At 47.9% G+C, this 12,999-nt stretch overlaps 1 long non-coding RNA gene across 2 annotated transcripts; it reads left to right on the top strand.

The window, feature by feature from the left end:
- Positions 1-192: 192 nt before the first annotated feature.
- Positions 193-7,510, top strand: LOC112474611. 2 transcript variants are annotated; one of them, XR_003044477.1, is made up of 4 exons: positions 213-278; positions 1,501-1,653; positions 3,902-4,011; positions 5,513-7,510. It is a non-coding gene; the product is annotated as an uncharacterized LOC112474611 (long non-coding RNA). The 2 variants fall into 2 exon arrangements; XR_003044478.1 differs by lacking the exon at positions 5,513-7,510 and having other exon boundaries at positions 193-278; positions 1,509-1,653; positions 3,902-5,504.
- The last annotated feature ends 5,489 nt before the right edge of the window (positions 7,511-12,999 follow it).

Below are 12,999 nucleotides of genomic sequence, written 5' to 3'. Positions count from 1 at the left end.
CCGCCCGACGCCCAGTGGCGGCTCCGCAGGCAGTCCAGATTTAGGGAGTGTCGCCAAAGTGTCTGCTTTTCCTGGCGCGCTCCCCGCCCCCCGCCCGCCTGCGGAGCCCGGGTGCCACCCTAGGGAGCGTCTCAAAAGTGCGCACGCTGCTCCCGCCCACTCCAGTCGGCCTCGCTCCCAGCTTCCGGCAACCGGGATCCCTGCCCCCTTCCCGGAGCGCCTGAGCAATCTCAGCAGATGGCCGCACAGTCGGGAACATCTGGAGGTCGCTGGAGAGTGTGAGTGTGTGTTTGTGTGTGTGTGTGTGTGTGTGTGTGTCGGGGGGGATGGTAAGAAAGAGATTGGGCGAGGGAGGCTCCCCTCTTCTCGATTTTATCCCCCCCATTTTTTTTAATGAGTGAAAGAGGTCCAGAGACGTTAGTGAGAGGGAGACCTAGAATCCCCAAGCAGAGAGAGACTGGCTGAAAGATGAACCCGCAGAGAAGCAGAAAGGAGAAAGCTGGACTTGGGCACAAAAGCTGGCAGGAGAGAAGAGAATAAGCAACAGATTTATTTTTTTTTCTGGTATGAATTATCGAAGTTCCGATTGGGATTCTAAGAAGAGAAACTGCATGTGACTAGGCAGCAGTTTATGTCTATATTCCTAACTCTGCAGCCCACCCTCTCTCACCCCTTTGTGGTGAAAAGGGCAGGAAAACTTGCAAAAAATCTAATTAAAATGGGAGTTTGGGGAGAAATTGCTTGGTGGTTACATTCCCTATGTGGCGAGTGGGTGTGAGTTTGACTCTCCCAGTCTACAGACAGGAGGAGGGACCCCAACCAAAGGCACAGAGTGGGAGTCTTTGTTGAGGGAGGCTATGGTCTTGAGCCCTGGGCCTCCCCAAAACTTCTTTTCTGTGCAGTTAGGCAGTGTTCCCCCTACAGTGGCCCAGGCTTGCCCACCCAGTCTTTTTGCTCCTTTTTTCCTTAGTACTTAAAAAAAATTTTTTTTTCAATTAAAAATTTTGCTTGGGCTTGTGTATTTGTGTCTGCCTTTGTGTCTAGGGAAGGAGGGAGATGGGGAAGGAGGAGTAGAGGCCACAAGGCAGCAGAATCAAATTTGCCCAGAGAACAGAGTGCTCTTGCAAGTCCTTATCCTGCAGTCAAAGACTGTGGTGGTAGTGTGGCAACTCCACTCACCTGGGGCGAGACCCATGGACCATTTGGACCCTGCCAGTTAGGGAGGTCTAGGGAGAAGGCTAGGAGTCTGGTCTTATCACTGTGGGATAGGGAGAGCTCCCCCATCTCCTCTCCATCCATCATCGGCCCCCAGTTAGAATTTCATCTTCCAGAACTGGGAGGCCAGTGGGGGCCACCCAGCTCAGACTTCTTGTCAGTTTTTGAAATGGTACTATAGACCCCATTTGCATCGTTACCTCCTCACAATCGAGCTGAGAGCTGAGTAAACGGGCTGCTGAGAGTCAACTCTGCACCCCCTAAGTGTACTCTGTGCATCTTGAGGCCCTTAGGAGGAGTCAGAGCCCTTCCTGTGCCCCCTCCCCTCCCTGCCTAGAGGGGAGAGAGAGACTTGAAAATCAGAAAAAAACAGCATTCGGAGAGTGCCCCAAGCTTGGACAGGGGTCAGACGCCATCCCTGTCACCTACCAGCTATGGGTAAGTAACTTTAGGGAAATTACCTAACCTCTCTGAGGGATTGTCAGGAGTAAACAAGGTCACTTGGTAAAGCATTAGTCTGGCTCACTGGAAGCACCATTGTGCATTGTCATCGCCATTATTATTATTATCCCAAGGTGTCTCCTGTCAGGGATGAAGCAGAGGCTGGAAAGCCCAGCGGTCTGACCAAGGAATGGTCACCTGACCCTCTGGCCCAGCTAGCCCACTTGCCTGCTACCTCCAACCCTCCTGTGTGTGGGGGGGGCCTTTTGTTCAAAGGAACCCCTCTTGGCCCTGACCTAGAGACTTTCAACCTCCTCCCTTGCTGTAGTGTTGTAGAGTGAGGTTTACTTCAGCCTCTGAGAAATGGAGATGAATACTCCACTTCCAGGGAACCGAAGGACGCTAACTCCCACTGCCCTTTGTCTGCAGGGTCGAGCTTGCTGGGCTGGAGGCTCCAGGCCCCTTCAAAGGGCTTCTCACTTACTATAAGCATAACAAACAACCCTTCACATTTGAGCTGGTGGCTGGCAGCTGTTTCTGAGCACTTCTACGTTCATCATATCTCTGATCTTCTTTAATTGGGAGGTGGCCTCCAGGGGATTCTGGTGGGGAATCTCTATCAGCCCTACCCTCCCTCTGCGATGTGCCTCAGTCGATGGTCTCTCAGCCTCCAGGACCCCTCTTGTCTGCTGTCCCACCGTACCAAAAAATGGCCTTTATAAACTGCAAATCTGCAAAATGGACCATGACATTTGCCTGCTTAAAACCTTTCAATGTCAAAATTCCAACTCCTTGGCCAGGCATTCAAGGCCCATGTGACATGCTTCCTTCACTCTGAAGGAGACCAAAAGTTTTGCCTTTTGGAATATTGATTTTAAACTGTATTAAGAAACAAGACTCAGAATGAACCTTTGACCCCTCTCCCTTTCCTGCCCAAGAGATTCAGATAGAAAAGCCTGCTTCGGAGAGGAAATTTTAGGATGTTCACCTCAGCCTAATTTGAATTAAATATGGTAAATAGGAGGGCTTCAAGCTGGGCCTTTTAGCTCGATACCCCAGTTTCCCATTGTTTTCCAGTTGCCTAGCAAGAATTTTCCTTTCCTGTGTGTTTGTGTGTGTATTCCTTTCTTACTCAACTACCTGTAAATTGCCCATTCTCGCTTCTGAAATCTTAATACCCCATTCCCCCCTCTTCTCCTTTGTCCAAAATGTCACATATACCCAATCTGTCACTGTTAATTTGATTATTAGCCCAGTTAGACGAACTTAGAAGGTGGGAGGAAAAGTATTAATTTTTTTATAGCCCCACAATCCCCACCTCTTCAGCCTCATTACACATCCCAAGCTCTAGTCCTCTTCACTTGAAACCAAGGGGAGGGAGGTAAGGCAGGGAAGCGACCCTGCATTCTTCAAGTCTCTGACCAAATTCTCCGCCCCTAGGAAACCCTCTGGCAAAGTTGGTCCCTCCTTCCATTATGTTGCCATACTCTGTGCTTATGCACTACCACTTTCCCCATTCTCTTCACCTTCTTGTGGTCATCCTGGCCTTTATCACATGTCAGGGATTGTGTTGGATACTTTTAAGGTCATTACGTCATTTAATCCGTATGATAACCACACTAGATTGATAAATGGTGAGGCTCAGAGAAGGCAAGAGATCTGTCTGGGGTTGCACAGCAAGTTCTCGGCAGAGCTAGAACAACAGTTAGGGCTCCAGTGCTCTTTCTATTACCTTGCAATCAATGCAAGAAGCAGAATGTGGTAGAGAGGACTTGGAATTTAAGAGTCCCATATACAAATCATTGCTCTATTCCCGGCTACCTATAGACTTCTGGGTAGTCATTTCTCCCCCTGAGCCTCAGTTTTCTTATAAAATGGGAATAAATAAGAAGCCCCATCTCACAGAAATATGAAGATCAAATAAATTAATACAGATGCAAATATGTTGTAAGCCATAGGATACTGTGTGCTTCTAATTGATTTTCTTGATTACTGTACTGCAACTGAGGGTAACTAGTTGAAAGGTCTGTTATCTCTCAGGACTCTCCAGACGAGGTCAAATGGGCCATCAGTCCCTTTGGCTGCCTTGCTCATTTCCCCATGTTTTGAGAAAGCTAAGAGGTCTTTCTTTTTCTTTCCCTTAGCATAGCAGTCAAGCCCTGATGAGAAAACCCTCCAAATCCAATGTATTTCCAGGAACCCCAGGATCTCTAATTATATTTCTCCTGCGTTTTCTTCTCCCCAGCTGTCAGAAGCTGGCCGATCTAAAGTTAATAGAGCATCAGGACCACATGAAGAAATAGAAAAGAAGAAATGGAAGAAAAAGAATGCCTGTCCAAGCACCCTTCTGATTCTGTAGGTCTGGGTTGACCTGAGGCATTTTTTTTTTTAAGCTCTAGTGGTGATTCTAATGTCAGTACAGGGATTGGGGCACGTGGCAGAATGCCTTAGGGTGTACAGAGTCTTTCCCCATACATTCTCATTTTTAAACCTCTAAGCAAATGTCTTAGGTAGTTACTTATCACCCCCGTTTCACAGATGTGGAAACAGAAGTGACTCATCCAGGGTCACACAACTAGAACTTAAAACGGGCTCTTTGAGGGAACTAGCCATTCTTCTGCAGGGTAGGTTTCTGTGCATGGGCTTTGCTGGTTCTCAGTAGTCACTGAATGATGAACACCCCTCCCCTCCTGCCAAGTCAAATGCTTCTCTAAATATTTCTCTCCCACTCTCCCACCTCCATACTTTTCCCCTGCCTGGAATGACTTTCTCAGCCCAAGCTACCAGCTGCAGCCCTCACTGTCTTCCAGCCCCGTTGCCTCCTCCACAGAGACATTTCCATTTCCCACACTTTCTGTTCCTTTGACCCTGGAAGTGCAGTGGTTTGTGTCTCTGTGCAGTCCCCTCTCCAGCCCTGCCTCCTGCTGTGATTTGCTGCCTCAACATCCCTAGCCGTTGAGGTTCATGCAGATTCTGCCAGTTCTCTGCTGCCTCTATGTCTTTGCTTCCTATGGTAGTACCCCATTGCCTCACCCCATCTCTTACCATTCAAAATTCAGCTCAGTACCATCTCTTCCAGGAAACCTCCCCTGACCTTCCCAGCTCTGCCGTTTGAGGTCCTTCTGTGCTTCCATGGAACAGTGAGGATACCTCTGTCGTGAACAGATAGTTGGTCTCTGCATTGGCAGGTGTTCATCTGAGAGCCCCAGAGAAGGGTGCCCAGGGAGGACGGAAGGTTCTGGGAGTCCTCGTCCCTCTCTTGTTAGCCTGTCAGTCTGCTTCCTGAGGCCTGACAATACTCTCTATCCTTCTGCCCCTCCCCCCATGCACTACTTACTCCCTCTTGTCTGTCCCCTCTATTGTTCTTCTCTCCTTTTAGTCTCCCAATCCTTAATCAATTCCTGGGACCCTCCTCACTTTCCTCTTTGCCCTGTCTTCCTGGCAAAAACAGACTACCACACTCTGCAGGCAGAGGGCCCCTGACTGGAAGTCAGGACGTGGGATCCCAGTCCCGGCTTTGTTTCCGATTGACATGGGCAAGAACAGCTTATTAATAACAACATATTTGCAGGGCCATTTCCAGCTGACAAAGTTAGTCCGACCGTTGTCTCCTTTGCCCCTCGCTACAGTGCCCTCTGTCTGGGTCGATGTCTCATTTAGATGGTGGTGCAAATGACTAGTCTAGTCCTTAAGGGCCAATGAACTTTGTTATCAGGCTTAGGGTACATGATGACATGATTGCATGCTGCGTGCTCAATGTATTACCTTCTGTCCTAGGACAAATATAATCATTCTTATCTCTTGAGCAAACAAGTTCTATCAAGAGATTTTTTTTTTTTTTTTTTTTTTATGACAGGCTATAGTAAGAAATGGTTATTATTACACAACCACGGATACGGGTACCAGTACATATACATGTACATAAAGCTGAAATAAAAGTTTGACAGAACAATACTTACGCTTACCGCAGGTAATACACTCTGCTACTTTCCTTTCTTTCCTATTTATTTGATCAGGAATAACAGTGGCGATCACAACCTTGCAATTTGATTTCACGTCTCACTAACAGGTTACAATGGGAAGTTTGAGAACTTCTGTTTCAGTACCTGTCATGTTCAAACAAAATAAACCCAAAGAACAACAGAACACGTCCTCCAGCCTAGTTGCTCTGTGCTCACTGCTGTCTCTCTTCCCAGCCTTTTCTCTGATACATTCACTTAGAAATATTTACTGAGCATATACTGAGTTCCTCACCTTGTATCAGTTAAACTTCTTAAATGACAGTCTAGATTCATTGTTTTCACTTTCCATTCATCTCTAGAAAACCATAAACTGGTCTTTGCCACTGCTAAGCTCCCAACAATGCTCACCAACCCTCATGTGATGTTTGTCACAGCTGACTCTCCTGGCTTCTCTCCTCATTTTCTCTCATACCATTGTCTGCTCCTTGTTGGTCTCCTTTGCTGACTCCTCCTTGGTTCCAGTCCATACATGACTGCTCCCCTGGTTCTTCTCTGCATTCCCTACTCCTCACACTCTGCGATGGGTTCCTGGGGCTGCTCACCCCACCCCACCTCATGCTTCATGTCTTCAGTCGCTTGCCATGCCGAAGAGTGCATATCTTTATTTCTAGCTGTCATCTCTCATGTCGGCCTTTGTCAGACCTCTCTGGCCACCTGCCTGCTCATCGTCTCCTTTTGGGAGAGTGCCACAGGCCTTACACTTCATTTGCCTGAATAAAAGACTTAGCTCCCACTCAAACCTGCCCCTCCCGAGTCCTCATCTTAGGGAAAGGTGCCACCATCCACCCAGCTGTCCAAGGCCCCTCTCTCTTCCTCGTCCCTGCATTCAGTGTATCCCTAAGCTTCTCAAATCTGTCCTCTTCTCTCTGTTTGAATTACCTAATCCTAGTTTTCAGATGACGACATTTCTTGCCTAGATCATGGAAGTCACCTCCTCAAGGTCTCTCTGCCTACACATCATCACCTCCAGACCAAGCTCTTTGGAGCAGCAAGAGGATTTCTTTTAAAATGCGATACCAATCTTGTCTCTACCTGGTTTAAAATCTTCTCATGACTATTGCTTTTACAATGAGGTTGTAATCGTTTCTCGTGACGTAAAGAATCCTGTGTATTCTGGCCCCCGCTACCTCTCCTGCCTCACTTGTCACCTGTATCTCTGTGTCCAGACATACACAACCACCTTTAGTTTTTGGACTAGGTGCCCTCTCCCCTCCCAGCCTTTGGATCCGCTGTTCTCTCTAACTGGAGCACTGGCTAGAGTCTACTGCTTCCTCTGGCTGCAACCTAACTGACAACTATACAGGAGGCCTTGTCTTGACCCCCTACAGGTGGATCCTGTGCTCTGTCTGGAGCACTCTCTGCTTCTCCTGTCATGGTCCTTACCACCCTTTGTCAAAATTGGCTCATGCTTGTCCTCTCCACCTCCAGACAGTTAGCCCTGTGAATCTAGAGACTCTGCTGTCTGTGCTTGTCACTGTGCCCCCTAAATCCAGTCAGAACCTAGCACGCAGTAGGCTCTCAGTGAGTATTTGTAGAAGAATGGATATTTATACTTAATGGATGTTGAAGCATATTAGAACCACTATCGTGTTAGCAAAAGACAGTAATCGGATGTTTGGAACTTCGACTGTTACAATCAGAGTCATAGGACATTGGAATCATGGACATACAGTGATTGGATTCAGAGAATGTAGATGCATTCACAGAATGACCAGGGACTATTTCAGTTCATCCACTTTCCCACTATGGTCTTGGGCAGATCGATGAAGCCCTTTCTTTGAATTTCCATTTGATTTTTTTTACATCCATAAATAAAGTTTTATTGGAACATAGCCACATCTATTCTTTTACATAATATCTCTGGCTTATTTCTCATGGCAGCAGCAGAGTTGAATAGTTTTTTATTTTCAATTGCAATTAACATTCAATACCTTGGAAAGTGGTAGAAGAGATTCAATGGAATCACTTATGTACAGTGGTTCACACAATCTGGACACATAGTAACTGCTCAGTAAGTATTTATTAGTATCAATAATAATAATCTCTTGCAATAAACATTTTAGAACTCTGGTGTGCAATAAAGCCTTGTTGCACAATAGGGGTGACTCAGTTCATACGCCTGCCCTCAGAACTGAGACAAGGATATAGAGTAATGGACAAAGGAAGAGACTTATATTTACTGAGCTCCTGCTATATGCTAGTCACTTTGCTAAATGCTGTAAGTGCCACCATCACCTGTGTGAATGCTCACAACAAACTAGGTGCAATTATTAGTCTGATTTTATAGTTGGGGAAACTGAGGCTCAGAGAGGAGAAGTAATTGTATGGCTTGCCAGTGGCTAAATGGAGATTTAATCCTCGGGCTGGTGGACCTGAGAGCCCTTGAGCACTCAGCCACACCCCTCTATGCTCAGAGTTTCACTCAGAGCTGGTTCAGCTTTAGCTTACCTGCCGAGAGGTCTCCTGTGTCACACCTTGTATTGGGACACACTGGAACTTCCAAGTGGGCTCTGGTTCCAGGGAGCACACTGATCATCAGAACTTTGCCCCATTGTCTCTGCCAGTCTCAGTCTCTCAATGTTCTTGAGGTCCCATCTGTCTGTCCATCCTCATTTCCCAACATACATCTGCGCACCCCCATCCATAGCTGGTCACCCCCAGTAGGTGACAGACTCCCAGACACCCAGTGCTTTCTATCCTCTGAACTTCTGCTCTGGTCTTGTCCACCATTCATGACAACTGCTCCCCTTCCCTCAGATGGAAATCCTCAGTGTCTTCAGTTGAAGGCCTAGGAGCTGGAAAGTTAAGTCTGTACTTAAAACCAGGGTCTGAGGGGAGGAAAGAGTATGGTCTGAGTTTGGGGGGGCACAGACTCCCAGACACCCAGTGCTTTCTATCCTCTGAACTTCTGCTCTGGTCTTGTCCACCATTCATGACAACTGCTCCCCTTCCCTCAGATGGAAATCCTCAGTGTCTTCAGTTGAAGGCCTAGGAGCTGGAAAGTTAAGTCTGTCCTTAAAACCAGGGTCTGAGGGGAGGAAAGAGTATGGTCTGAGTTTGCTGGGGGTGGGGGCAGGAATTAGAGAGTAAAGGGTGAAGGAGGAGGGAAATAGTGGAAGGAGGGAGAGGAGAGAATGAAAGAGCAGGGCAGGGCCCAGTGTACAGTTACATAAGGATGTGTGCCCAAGGTCAGTGCATGACATAACTCAGGTGCACTGCCAGGTAGTTCAAAAAAGTTCATCAGCCATGGGCTTTGGTGCTATCAGAACAGATATCCCAGGAACAATTATGTAAAGGAAGGAGGCTTCAGCCCATGAGGAGCTGCCGTGGTCAGTGACCGGCCCGTGGCTGAGGCGCGGGCTCCCCTCCCACCACAGCCGGTTCTATGCCCTACTATTTGGAGCTGCAGGGGAGGACCTGTGCCAAAAAGAAGAAAAGATACGTGTCTGTCAGCATGCTTTTATTTTAATTCTGTTGCAAGAATTAAACATTTGCAGAATATTTAATTTTCCTGGGTTCATGCTGTGGTCGCCTTTGATGTTTGCAGTGACCCTGGGAGGTGAGGCTCATGCCCTCATTTTGCAGCCTGGGGCTCAGAGAGGGGAAGAGTTTGCCCAAAGCCACACTGAGAAAGAGGCAGAGTGGGGACTTGTATTTAGTTGTTGTGCTGTTGGCACCTGTGATAGTGACCTCAGTAAATAAAGTTAACAACTTCACTGAAACTTACAGTGGGCAAGATATAATTCTTATCTGAATTTATTTAATCGTCATAACTCTATGTGGGAGGTGCTACTGTTAGCATCTCTGTTCTACAGAAAGGGAAACTCGGGCATACATTGAGTTAATAAGTGATGGAGCTAAGACTTGAACCCAGGCACTCTGATTCAGAGTCTGTGCTCTTAATAGATTCACTTATATGGGGGTCAGGGTAGAGGGAGTTTAAATTATGCCACGAGGCCCCTGCCCTCTCATTCACAGATAGTGGCCCATCCAGGCCCTGTGGTCACCAGCATTGTCAGCTGGCCCGGCCGTGGACAGGCAGGAGGATCAGATATCTGCAGGGATGGCTGCAAGCCTCATTCAACCCAGTCCAGATCAGAACAGGGGAGGGCACTCCAGGGAACTCTGGTGCCCTTTTCTCAGCATCTCATCTCCAGGACAAACCAGCAGAACAAGAGGCTGTTGAGTTCACATGCAGCCTTCATGGGGTGGGGTAGTGGGTGGGCATGGAAGGCTGGTTCTGGTGCGGTCTGGACACTTGGGCAGATGTGATCAGGGAGGTCAGAGATAGGGTTCCAGCCTTGGCTCTGGCCCTGCTCACTGTAAAAACCTGGGCAAATCCTTGCCCGTGGGCCTCAGTCTCCCTATCCATATAGTAAGGGGCTTAGACAGTGTGATTTCTCAGGCCCCTTCCAGCCCTGTTCCCTCTGCTCTGAGTTATAACTCCTTAGACATGGCTTCTCTTTTCAAATGACAGAGATGCCTTCATGTCAAACATCTTCTAGGTCAAGAGTTCCTAGCAAATTTTTCACTCCCACCAGCTAATTCTGGCTTTTAGCCATGGTCCCAACCCCCAAAGGAATGGCCGAGAGAGAAGAATAGGGCTGGTGTTCAGACTGTACGCATCCGAACTGCTTACTCTTTGTAAAAAGATTAATATACTTCTATATTGGTTGATAAATAGCCATTTCCCTCAACTCCCCCAAGGGTCCCCATTCTGCCCAAGTACTCCAGCAATTAAATGGTTAATGCTTGGCAGCCCTCTGCCCCAGCCAGGAGTACTGACATCTATTTGGCTGCACCACCGTATTGCTACATAGTTGTACCATGGTCAAGTAAGGAGAATATCACACAGGAGTGGAAGTAGGGTAGTGGGGTGGAGAGGGTTGGACATGTGAGTGCATGCCCTGCCTTGGCCACTAACACCCTGTGTGCCCTCGGGCCACTTCCTTTCCATCAGCTTCAGTTTCTTCAAGGTGCCCACTTCACAGGATTGTTCTCTTAAATGAGATAATGGAGGCAAAGCACCTTGTATGTAGTTAGATGCTCAGAACATGTTATCTCCTTTTGTGGCAGACCAATGAGAATGGTTTGAGTTCAGGGGAGAGGGAGACGGGTGATGTGGAATGATAGAAAATGGGTAGATTTTTAATCCAGAAAGACCCAATTGCGAAGTCTGTCCACTTACTCATTGTTATGGGCTGAATTGAACCTCTCCGAAATCCATGTGTTGGAGTCCTAACCCCCAGGACCTCAAAATGTGATTGTATTTGCAGATAGGGTCTTTAGAAAGGTAATTAAGTTAAATGAGGTCAAATGGGTGGTCCCTAGTGCAATATGACTGGTGCCCTTCTAAGAGGAGGAGATTTGGACACAGACACATGGAGGGAGACTGCCGTGTGAACATGAAGATGACCACCTACAAGCCAAGGAGAGGAGCCTCAGGAAGAAACCAACCTTGTTGCCATCTTAATCTCAGAAGTGTGAGGAAATACATTTCTGTCGTTTGAGCCACCCAGTCTGTGGAAATTTGTTATGGCAACCTGAGCAGACTAATACACTCAGTATGCAACATTAAACTAGTTAGTTGAAATTTCTATGCTTCACATATTAAATGAGGTAGTGCCTGAGAAAGAACCATCACATAGTACGCCCTTCTGCTCCAAGCCTGGGAGTAAGGGAGTAGAGATGTTACTGAGTCATTTTGCCTCAGCATGAATCTGCAGGACTCCTGACCCTTGACCTGGCCCTCACCTTCTTCTAGCCTGGCAGTCCCGTCCTCAGCTCCACCCTTGGCCTTGACTCTGGTTTTCTATCTGCCAGGCTGCAATGTGATCAGAGTTCATAGAGGCTTTGCCCTTACTTGAGAGCAAACTTGCTGTGAGCAATTGGCTAACTTGACTTAGGCCCTAACACCAGGGCAGGGTTGGATGAGAGGTAAGGATGGTAGCCTGGGAGGTTTCAAGGCCAGAGGAGTTGACTATGTGTCATGGTGTTATTCTCCAAAATGCTTGCATACCATGTCTCATCTGATGCTCACAGCAAGGTGGGCTGGGCTAATGGGCTCCTCTTCACACAAAGAGAAACTGAGGTCCAGAGAAGTTAAGGGACTCCTGGCTCAGCAAGCCTGGGTTGAGATTAGGATCTTGGAATCCAGACTCAGGCCCTGGCTCTTTCCACCACTGGGACTACTTACTTGCCCCCCAAGCATCTGGGGGGCTGTGGGGTATGGTGGAAAGTACATGGACCCGGGGTCACCAGACCTAGACTTTAATCTCAGTTGGGCCAGAGACCAGCTATGTGACCCTGGGCAATCTTCCACCTGGCCAGGCTGTTTGGGAGCTCTGTGAGAGAGGGAGGCCATCGCTGCCTCTGAAGTTCTCCGGGCCTTCAATAATTGGCAGTTATTGTGACTGTTTTATAACTAACTGCTCAGTAACTGTTGCTGAATCGAATTCCTGGAGAGCCAGGCAGCGTGTCTGTGGGTGGGAGAGACGTCTAGCACTTGCGAGTGGGGCCCAAAGCCTCCTTCCCCACATGCCTCCTTCTCCCAGTGTCCAGCAGTCCTTGAGAGGGAATGAAATAGAGGGACCTATAAACAGAGACAGGGGAAGATGGGTCTGAAATTTACCTCTCCCCAGCCCACAGTAACTATCTGAAACCCGTCTCCGTATTTGCAGTTCTTAGTTCAATAAACAGTTTCATTTTCTTCATAACACTTGTCACCATCCAAACTAATTTGGATTACTCTATTTTGACTATCCCCTGCACCCCCCAAAGAATGATGGCCATGCAGCAGGGACTTGTCTGCGTTGTTCCCTGCTCTGTCTTCCACACCTAGAACAATGCCTGGCATATGGTTGGTGTTTGGTCATTATTTGTGCAGTGAATGAATGAATGGATGAACGAGTGAGTGAGTGAATGAGTTGATCCTTTGTGGTCAGCCCTTTGCTGCATTTAGGGATGTTGCCTAAGTCAAAGCCCAACCCTGTTTTCTGGAGGCTTCCAGTCTGGTGGGGGAGGCAGACACATACGGTGACCAACGTGTGACCTGTGCTGTGACAGAGGGAAGGAGGCACTTGAGCTAAGGGAAGCCAGAGCAGGTGGCATCTGATTTACTTGAGTTTGCAGGAGGGGCCAAGGTGGAAAGGCCTGGGAGGCGTCCCAGAGAAGCCTTAGCTAAAGATATCAAAGATGAGTAGGAGTTAGAGGGACAAGGGAGGCGACAGCATTCTAGGCAGGGAACATGTGCAAAGTCACAAAGAAATGAGATCACGTGCAGTTAGAAGCGGCTGATGCTGTAGAGGGAAGACAGCAACTG

The sequence above is a fragment of the Pteropus alecto genome, unplaced genomic scaffold (assembly GCF_000325575.1).
Source record: "Pteropus alecto unplaced genomic scaffold, ASM32557v1 scaffold7, whole genome shotgun sequence".
NCBI lineage: Eukaryota > Metazoa > Chordata > Mammalia > Chiroptera > Pteropodidae > Pteropus > Pteropus alecto.
The sequence above is the reverse complement of the archived record's forward strand: the minus strand, read 5'-3'. Positions and strand labels throughout refer to the sequence as shown.